Raw genomic sequence first — 10,000 nt, forward strand, 5'->3', positions numbered from 1 at the left:
TTGGTCGGCTACCGGGGGGTGTGCCGTGCCCCCTGGAGGTCTAAAGGATGACCAGTAGTTGTGGTTCTCGCCCCGGGACTTGGGTCCGAGTATAGCCCAAGTGGAGCACTTGTGTCGGACTAGGGAGGCTGTGCCGTGCCCCCTGGAGGTCTAAAGGATGACCAGTAGTTGTGGTTCTCACCCCGGGTCGTGGGTCCGAGTATAGCCCAAGTGGAGCACTTGTGTCAGACTAGGGAGGCTGTGCCGTGCCCCCTGGAGGTCTAAAGGATGACCAGTAGTTGTGGTTCTCACCCCGGGTCGTGGGTCCGAGTCTGGCCCGAGTAGAGCACTTTGGTCGGCTACCGGGGGGTGTGCCGTGCCCCCTGGAGGTCTAAAGGATGACCAGTAGTTGTGGTTCTCGCCCCGGGACTTGGGTCAGAGAATAGCCCAAGTGGAGCACTTGTGTCGGACTAGGGAGGCTGTGCCGTGCCCCCTGGAGGTCTAAAGGATGACCAGTAGTTGTGGTTCTCGCCCCGGGACTTGGGTCAGAGTATAGCCCAAGTGGAGCACTTGTGTCGGACTAGGGAGGCTGTGCCGTGCCCCCTGGAGGTCTAAAGGATGACCAGTAGTTGTGGTTCTCGCCCCGGGTCGTGGGTCCGAGTATAGCCCAAGTGGAGCACTTGTGTCGGACTAGGGAGGCTGTGCCGTGCCCCCTGGAGGTCTAAAGGATGACCAGTAGTTGTGGTTCTCGCCCCGGGACTTGGGTCAGAGTATAGCCCAAGTGGAGCACTTGTGTCGGACTAGGGAGGCTGTGCCGTGCCCCCTGGAGGTCTAAAGGATGACCAGTAGTTGTGGTTCTCGCCCCGGGACTTGGGTCAGAGTTTAGCCCAAGTGGAGCACTTGTGTCGGTCTAGGGAGGCTGTGCCGGGCCCCCTGGAGGTCTAAAGGATGACCATTAGTTGTGGTTCTCGCCCCGGGACTTGGGTCAGAGTATAGCCCAAGTGGAGCACTTGTGTCGGCCTAGGGAGGCTGTGCCGGGCCCCACTGGAGGTCTAAAGGATGACCATTAGTTGTGGTTCTCGCCCCGGGACTTGGGTCAGAGTATAGCCCAAGTGGAGCACTTGTGTCGGACTAGGGAGGCTGTGCCGGGCCCCCTGGAGGTCTAAAGGATGACCAGTAGTTGTGGTTCTCGCCCCGGGACTTGGGTCCGAGTATAGCCCAAGTGGAGCACTTGTGTCGGACTAGGGAGGCTGTGCCGTGCCCCCTGGAGGTCTAAAGGATGACCAGTAGTTGTGGTTCTCACCCCGGGTCGTGGGTCCGAGTATAGCCCAAGTGGAGCACTTGTGTCGGACTAGGGAGGCTGTGCCGTGCCCCCTGGAGGTCTAAAGGATGACCAGTAGTTGTGGTTCTCACCCCGGGTCGTGGGTCCGAGTCTGGCCCGAGTAGAGCACTTTGGTCGGCTACCGGGGGGTGTGCCGTGCCCCCTGGAGGTCTAAAGGATGACCAGTAGTTGTGGTTCTCGCCCCGGGACTTGGGTCCGAGTATAGCCCAAGTGGAGCACTTGTGTCGGACTAGGGAGGCTGTGCCGTGCCCCCTGGAGGTCTAAAGGATGACCAGTAGTTGTGGTTCTCACCCCGGGTCGTGGGTCCGAGTATAGCCCAAGTGGAGCACTTGTGTCAGACTAGGGAGGCTGTGCCGTGCCCCCTGGAGGTCTAAAGGATGACCAGTAGTTGTGGTTCTCACCCCGGGTCGTGGGTCCGAGTCTGGCCCGAGTAGAGCACTTTGGTCGGCTACCGGGGGGTGTGCCGTGCCCCCTGGAGGTCTAAAGGATGACCAGTAGTTGTGGTTCTCGCCCCGGGACTTGGGTCAGAGAATAGCCCAAGTGGAGCACTTGTGTCGGACTAGGGAGGCTGTGCCGTGCCCCCTGGAGGTCTAAAGGATGACCAGTAGTTGTGGTTCTCGCCCCGGGACTTGGGTCAGAGTATAGCCCAAGTGGAGCACTTGTGTCGGACTAGGGAGGCTGTGCCGTGCCCCCTGGAGGTCTAAAGGATGACCAGTAGTTGTGGTTCTCGCCCCGGGTCGTGGGTCCGAGTATAGCCCAAGTGGAGCACTTGTGTCGGACTAGGGAGGCTGTGCCGTGCCCCCTGGAGGTCTAAAGGATGACCAGTAGTTGTGGTTCTCGCCCCGGGACTTGGGTCAGAGTATAGCCCAAGTGGAGCACTTGTGTCGGACTAGGGAGGCTGTGCCGTGCCCCCTGGAGGTCTAAAGGATGACCAGTAGTTGTGGTTCTCGCCCCGGGACTTGGGTCAGAGTTTAGCCCAAGTGGAGCACTTGTGTCGGTCTAGGGAGGCTGTGCCGGGCCCCCTGGAGGTCTAAAGGATGACCATTAGTTGTGGTTCTCGCCCCGGGACTTGGGTCAGAGTATAGCCCAAGTGGAGCACTTGTGTCGGCCTAGGGAGGCTGTGCCGGGCCCCACTGGAGGTCTAAAGGATGACCATTAGTTGTGGTTCTCGCCCCGGGACTTGGGTCAGAGTATAGCCCAAGTGGAGCACTTGTGTCGGACTAGGGAGGCTGTGCCGGGCCCCCTGGAGGTCTAAAGGATGACCAGTAGTTGTGGTTCTCGCCCCGGGACTTGGGTCCGAGTATAGCCCAAGTGGAGCACTTGTGTCGGACTAGGGAGGCTGTGCCGTGCCCCCTGGAGGTCTAAAGGATGACCAGTAGTTGTGGTTCTCACCCCGGGTCGTGGGTCCGAGTATAGCCCAAGTGGAGCACTTGTGTCGGACTAGGGAGGCTGTGCCGTGCCCCCTGGAGGTCTAAAGGATGACCAGTAGTTGTGGTTCTCACCCCGGGTCGTGGGTCCGAGTCTGGCCCGAGTAGAGCACTTTGGTCGGCTACCGGGGGGTGTGCCGTGCCCCCTGGAGGTCTAAAGGATGACCAGTAGTTGTGGTTCTCGCCCCGGGACTTGGGTCCGAGTATAGCCCAAGTGGAGCACTTGTGTCGGACTAGGGAGGCTGTGCCGTGCCCCCTGGAGGTCTAAAGGATGACCAGTAGTTGTGGTTCTCACCCCGGGTCGTGGGTCCGAGTATAGCCCAAGTGGAGCACTTGTGTCAGACTAGGGAGGCTGTGCCGTGCCCCCTGGAGGTCTAAAGGATGACCAGTAGTTGTGGTTCTCACCCCGGGTCGTGGGTCCGAGTCTGGCCCGAGTAGAGCACTTTGGTCGGCTACCGGGGGGTGTGCCGTGCCCCCTGGAGGTCTAAAGGATGACCAGTAGTTGTGGTTCTCGCCCCGGGACTTGGGTCAGAGTATAGCCCAAGTGGAGCACTTGTGTCGGACTAGGGAGGCTGTGCCGTGCCCCCCGGAGGTCTAAAGGATGACCATGAGGTCAAAAGGATGACCAGTAGTTGTGGTTCTCGCCCCGGGACTTGGGTCAGAGTATAGCCCAAGTGGAGCACTTGTGTCGGCCTAGGGAGGCTGTGCCGGGCCCCCTGGAGGTCTAAAGGATGACCAGTAGTTGTGGTTCTCGCACCGGGACTTGGGTCAGAGTACAGCCAAAGTGGAGCACTTGTGTCGGTCTAGGGAGGCTGTGCCGGGCCCCCTGGAGGTCTAAAGGATGACCAGTAGTTGTGGTTCTCGCCCCGGGCCGTGGGTCTGAGTATGGCCCAAGTGGGGCACTTGCGTCGGACTGGGGAGGCTCTGCCGCGCCCCCTGGAGGTCAAAAGGATGACCAGTAGTTGTGGTTCTCACCCCGGGTCGTGGGTCCGAGTCTGGCCCGAGTAGATCACTTTGGTCGGCTACCGGGGGGTGTGCCGTGCCCCCTGGAGCCATGGGAGTGAGCTCCAGCAGACTGGTATTTTTCGGAGAACCAGGCCCACACTCCTCAGACTTTGTGCCCAGGGACAGGCCACCAAAATCGGCCGCGGCTCGTGCACTTTGCCCCTGCGTTTCTCCCAGAACCAGAGCCGGAAAAATCCCAAAATTGATGCCCAGAGATAGTCGACTCTGCCTGGAATAGATTGCCACCCAAACCCGCCAACTCACGCTGGTTTTCCGATGGCCTCACCTACTAACCCGAGCATGGTCATCGCTCGCACCTTCCAAAACCTCCAGGGGCGCAGGCACTTTTCATTTACTGGCCATAAGGCCGACCGCCTTAAGCGTTAAGCGATAAGCGAAAGGCTTAGTTTGGACTTAGTTTTTGGAGCGACGAGGTCGCCGTTTTGTCAATTCTGAACCGATTTTCACGCGGTTTTCGACTGCCTGCGCCTGGGGAGCCGCCCAGAAGCCCCAGGCAGTGTTCTGGGTGGACTTCCGGACCGGTCCGGACCCGGTACCGGCCGGGGGAACCGCACCACGCCTCTCGGGCGTTTCTACACCGATTTTCGCGGGGTTTTCGACTGCATAGACGGGGCCACCTGCTGCAGGGCCCGAGGGAGGGCCTGCCTGAGCTGGGTCCGACGCAGGGCCCGGTTCCTGGAGCCCGCTGGGGGGGGGGGGGGGGGGGGGGTTCTCTAAGGCTCACGGCGGGCTGCTGAGGGGCCGGATCGGATGCAGACAGGCGCTCCTCTGCCCAGGTCTTTGCTCCCCTGCCCCACTAGGAATGGAAGACACACTGCCAACAGCTTCTGGAGGGTGATGGGCCCTGCTGCAGACCAGGTCCGACCCAGGTTTCAGCTATCCCACCCCGCAGGGACTTAAAGACACACTGCCATCAGCTTCTGGAGGCTGCTGAGCTCTACTATAGAGCAGGTCCGACCCAGGTTTCAGCTCCTGCAGCCCACTAGGACTTAAACACACACTGCCATCAGCGTCTGGATGGTGATGGGCCCTGCTGCAGACCAGGTCCGACCCAGGTATCAGCTCCTGCACCCCGCAGGGAATTGAAGACACACTGCCATCAGCTTCTGGAGGCTGCTGAGCTCTGCTATAGACCAGGTCCGACCCAGGTTTCAGCTCCTGCACCCCGCAGGGAACTAAACACACACTGCCATCTGCAACTGGAGGCTGCTGAGCCCTGCTGCAGACCAGGTCCGACCCAGGTTATGGCTCTCCCACCCCCCTGGGACTTAAACACACACAGCCATCAGCTTCTGGATGGTGATGGGCCCTGCTGCAGACCAGGTCCGACCCAGGTTTCTGCTCCTCAACCCCGCAGGGAATTAAAGACACACTGCCATCAGCTTCTGGAGGCTGCTGAGCTCCGCTGCAGGCCAGGTCCGACCCAGGTTACAGCTCTCCCACCCCGCAGGGAATTAAAGACACACTGCCATCAGCTTCTCGATGCTGCTGAGGCCTGCTATAGACCAGGTCCGACCCAGGTTTCTGCTCCTGCACCCCGCATGGACTTAAACCCACACTGCCATCGGATTCTGGAGGCTGCTGAGCCCTGATGCAGACCAGGTCCGACCCAAGTTTCAGCTCTCCCACCCCGCAGGGGATCAAACACACACTGCCATCAGCTGCTGGAGGCTGCTGAGCTCTGCTATAGACCAGGTCCGACCCAGGTTTCAGCTCTCCCACCAGGCAGGGACTTAAACACACACTGCCATCAGCTGCTGGAGGCTGCTGAGCTCTGCCATAGACCAGGTCCGACCCAGGTTTCAGCTCCTGCACCCCGCAGGGACTTAAACACACGCAGCCATCAGCTGCTGGAGGCTGCTGAGCTCTGCTATAGACCAGGTCCGACCCAGGTTTCAGCTCTCACACCAGGCAGGGACTTAAACACACACTGCCGTCAGCTTCTGGAGGCTGCTGAGCCCTGCTGCAGACCAGGTCCGACCCAGGTCTCAGCTCTCCCACCCCGCAGGGACTTAAACACACACTGATATCAGCTTCTGGAGGCTGCTGAGCTCTTCTATAGACCAGGTGCGACCCAGGTTTCTGCTCCTCCACCCCGCAGGGAACTAAACACACACTGCCATCAGCTTCTGGAGGCTGCTGAGCTCTGTTACAGACCAGGTCCGACCCAGGTTTCAGCTCTCCCACCAGGCAGGGTCTTAAAGACACACCGCCATCAGCGTCTGGAGGCTGCGGAGCTCTACTATAGACCAGGTCCGACCCAGGTTTCAGCTCCTCCACCCCGCCATAAGCTGCTGGAGGCTGGCTTCCGCTCCTCCACCCCGCCATCAGCTGCTGGGGGCTGGCTGGCTGCTGGAGGCTGGCTGCTGCTGCTGCTGCTCCTCCACCACGCCATCAGCAGCTGGAGGCTGCTGAGCTCTGCTATAGACCAGGTCCGACCCAGGTTTCAGCTCTCCCACCAGGCAGGGACTTAAACACACACTGCCATCAGCAACTGGAGGCTGCTGAGCTCTGCTGCAGACCAGGTCCGACCCAGCTTTCAGCTCCTGCACCCCGCAGGGACTTAAACACACACTGCCACCAGCTTCTGGAGGGTGATGGGCCCTGCTGTGGACCAGGTCCGACCCGGATATCAGCTCTCCCACCAGGCAGGGACTTAAACACACACTGCAATCAGCTGCTGGAGGCTGCTGAGCTCTTCTATAGACCAGGTCCGACCCAGGTTTCAGCTCTCCTACCAGGCAGGGACTTAAACACACACTGCCATCAGCTTCTGGAGGCTGCCGAGCCCTGCTGCAGACCATGTCCGACCCAGGTTTCAGCTCTCCCACCAGGCAGGGACTTAGAGGCACGCTGCCATCAGCTTCTGGAGGCTGCTGAGCTCTGCCATAGACCAGGTCCGACCCAGGTTTCAGCTCCTGCACCCCGCAGGGACTTAAACACACGCAGCCATCAGCTGCTGGAGGCTGCTGAGCTCTGCTATAGACCAGGTCCGACCCAGGTTTCAGCTCTCCCACCAGGCAGGGACTTAGAGGCACGCTGCCATCAGCTTCTGGAGGCTGCTGAGCTCTGCCATAGACCAGGTCCGACCCAGGTTTCAGCTCCTGCACCCCGCAGGGACTTAAACACACGCAGCCATCAGCTGCTGGAGGCTGCTGAGCTCTGCTATAGACCAGGTCCGACCCAGGTTTCAGCTCTCACACCAGGCAGGGACTTAAACACACACTGCCATCAGCTGCTGGAGGCTGCTGAGCTCTGCTATAGACCAGGTCCGACCCAGGTTTCTGCTCCTCCACCCCGCAGGGAATTAAAGACACACTGCCATCAGCTTCTGGATGGTGATGGGCCCTGCTGCAGACCAAGTCCGACCCGGGTTACAGCTCTCCCACCAGGCAGGGAATTAAACACACACTGCCATCAGCTTCTGCTGGCTGCTGAGCTCTGCTGCAGACCAGGTCCGACCCAGGTTTCAGCTCCTGCACCCCGCAGGGAACTAAACACACACTGCCATCACCTTCTGCTGGCTGCTGAGCCCTGCTGCAGACCAGGTCCGACCCAGGTTTCAGCTCCTGCACCCCGCAGTGGATTAAAGACACACTGCCATCAGGTTCTGGAGGCTGCTGAGCTCTGCTGCAGACCAGGTCCGACCCAGGTTATGGCTCTCCCACCCCGCAGGGACTTAAACACACACCGCCGTCAGCTTCTGGATGGTGATGGGCCCTGCTGCAGACCAGGTCCGACCCACGTTTCAGCTCTCCCACCCCGCAGGGGATGAAACACACACTGCCATCAGCTTCTGGAGGCTGCTGAGCTCTGCTAAAGACCAGGTCCGACCCAGCTTTCAGCTCTCCCACCAGGCAGGGAGTTAAAGACACACTGTCATCGGCTTCTGGAGGGTGCTGAGCCCTGCTGCACACCAAGTCTGACCCAGGTTTCAGCTCATCCACCCCGCAGGGACCTAAACACACACTGCCATCAGCTTCTGAGTGGTAATGGGCCCTGCTGCAGACCAGGTCCGACCCAGGTTTCAGCTCCTCCACCCCGCCATCACCAGCTGGAGGCTGGCTGCTGCTCCTGCACCCTGCCATCAGCTGCTGGAGGCTTCTGTTCCTCCACCCCGCCATCAGCAGCTGGAGGCTGGCTGCTGGAGGCTGGCTGCTGCTCCTCCACCCCGCCATCAGCTGCTGGAGGCTGGCTGCTGCTCCTGCACCCCGCCATCAGCTGCTGGAGGCTGGCTGCTGGAGGCTGGCTGCAGCTCCTCCACCCCACCATCAGCTGCTGGACGCTGGCTGCAGCTCCTGCACCCCGCCATCAGCTGCTGGAGGCTGGCTTCTGCTCCTCCACCCCGCCATCAGCTGATGGAGGCTGCCTGCTTCTCCACCCCGCCATCACTAGCTGGAGGCTGGCTGCTGGAGGCTGGCTGCAGCTCCTCCACCCCGCCATCAGCTGCTGGAGGCTGGCTGCTGCTCCTGCACCCCGCCATCAGCTGCTGGAGGCTGGCTGCTGCTCCTCCACCCAACCATCAGCTGCTGGACGCTGGCTGCAGCTCCTCCACCCCACCATCAGCTGCTGGACGCTGGCTGCAGCTCCTCCACCCCGCCATCAGCTGCTGGAGGCTGCCTGCAGCTCCTGCACCCCGCCATCAGCTGCTGGAGGCTGCCTGCAGCTCCTGCACCCCGCCATCACCAGCTGGAGGCTGGCTTCTGCTCCTACACCCCGCCATCAGCTGATGGAGGCTGCCTGCTTCTCCACCCCGCCATCACTAGCTGGAGGCTGGCTGCTGGAGGCTGGCTGCAGCTCCTCCACCCCACCATCAGCTGCTGGACGCTGGCTGCAGCTCCTGCACCCCGCCATCAGCTGCTGGAGGCTGCCTGCAGCTCCTGCACCCCGCCATCACCAGCTGGAGGCTGGCTTCTGCTCCTCCACCCCGCCATCAGCTGATGGAGGCTGCCTGCTTCTCCACCCCGCCATCACTAGCTGGAGGCTGGCTGCTGGAGGCTGGCTGCAGCTCCTCCACCCCGCCATCAGCTGCTGGAGGCTGGCTGCTGCTCCTCCACCCAACCATCAGCTGCTGGACGCTGGCTGCAGCTCCTCCACCCCACCATCAGCTGCTGGACGCTGGCTGCAGCTCCTCCACCCCACCATCAGCTGCTGGACGCTGGCTGCAGCTCCTCCACCCCGCCATCACCAGCTGGAGGCTGCCTGCTGCTCCTCCACCCCGCCATCAGCTGATGGACGCTGGCTGCAGCTCCTCCACCCCGCCATCTGCTGCTGGAGGCTGGCTGGCCGCTGGAGGCTGGCTGCTGCTCCCACACACCGCCATCAGCTGCTGGAGGCTGGCTGGCTGCTGGAGGCTGGCTGCTGCTGCTCCTCCTCCCCGCCATCACCAGCTGGAGGCTGGCTGCTGCTCCTACACCCCGCCATCAGCTGATGGAGGCTGCCTGCTCCTCCGCCCCGCCATCACCAGCTGGAGGCTGGCTGCTGGAGGCTGGCTGCAGCTCCTTCACCCCGCCATCACCAGCTGGAGGCTGGCTTCTGCTCCTGCACCCCGCCATCAGCTGCTGGAGGCTGGCTTCTGCTCCTCCACCCCGCCACCAGCTGCTGGAGGCTGGCTGCTGCTCCTGCACCCCGCCATCAGCTGCTGGAGGCTTCTGTTCCTCCACCCCGCCATCAGCAGCTGGAGGCTGGCTGCTGGAGGCTGGCTGCTGCTCCTCCACCCCGCCATCAGCTGATGGACGCTGGCTGCAGCTCCTCCACCCCGCCATCACCAGCTGGAGGCTGCCTGCTGCTCCTCCACCCCGCCATCAGCTGCTGGAGGCTGGCTGCTGCTCCTGCACCCTGCCATCAGCTGCTGGAGGCTGGCTGCTGCTCCTCCACCCCACCATGACCTGCTGGAGGCTGGCTGCAGCTCCTCCACCCCGCCATCAGCTGCTGGAGGCTGGCTGCAGCTCCTCCACCCCACCATCAGCCGTTGGAGGCTGGCTGCTGCTCCTCCACCCTGACATCACCAGCTGGAGGCTTCTGTTCCTCCACCCCACCATCAGCAGCTGGAGGCTGGCTGCTTGAGGCTGGCTGCTGCTCCCCCACCCCGCCATCACCTGCTGGAGGCTTCTGCTCCTCCACACCGCCACCAGCTGCCTGTGGTGAACCGCTGACGACCAGCCCAGGCCCACGTCTCACCTCTCCCTGCCCGCCCTGGATGCACAACCACCCACCAAGGCTCAAG

This window comes from Nothobranchius furzeri, unplaced genomic scaffold (genome assembly GCF_043380555.1).
Source record: "Nothobranchius furzeri strain GRZ-AD unplaced genomic scaffold, NfurGRZ-RIMD1 Scf040, whole genome shotgun sequence".
Lineage (NCBI taxonomy): Eukaryota > Metazoa > Chordata > Actinopteri > Cyprinodontiformes > Nothobranchiidae > Nothobranchius > Nothobranchius furzeri.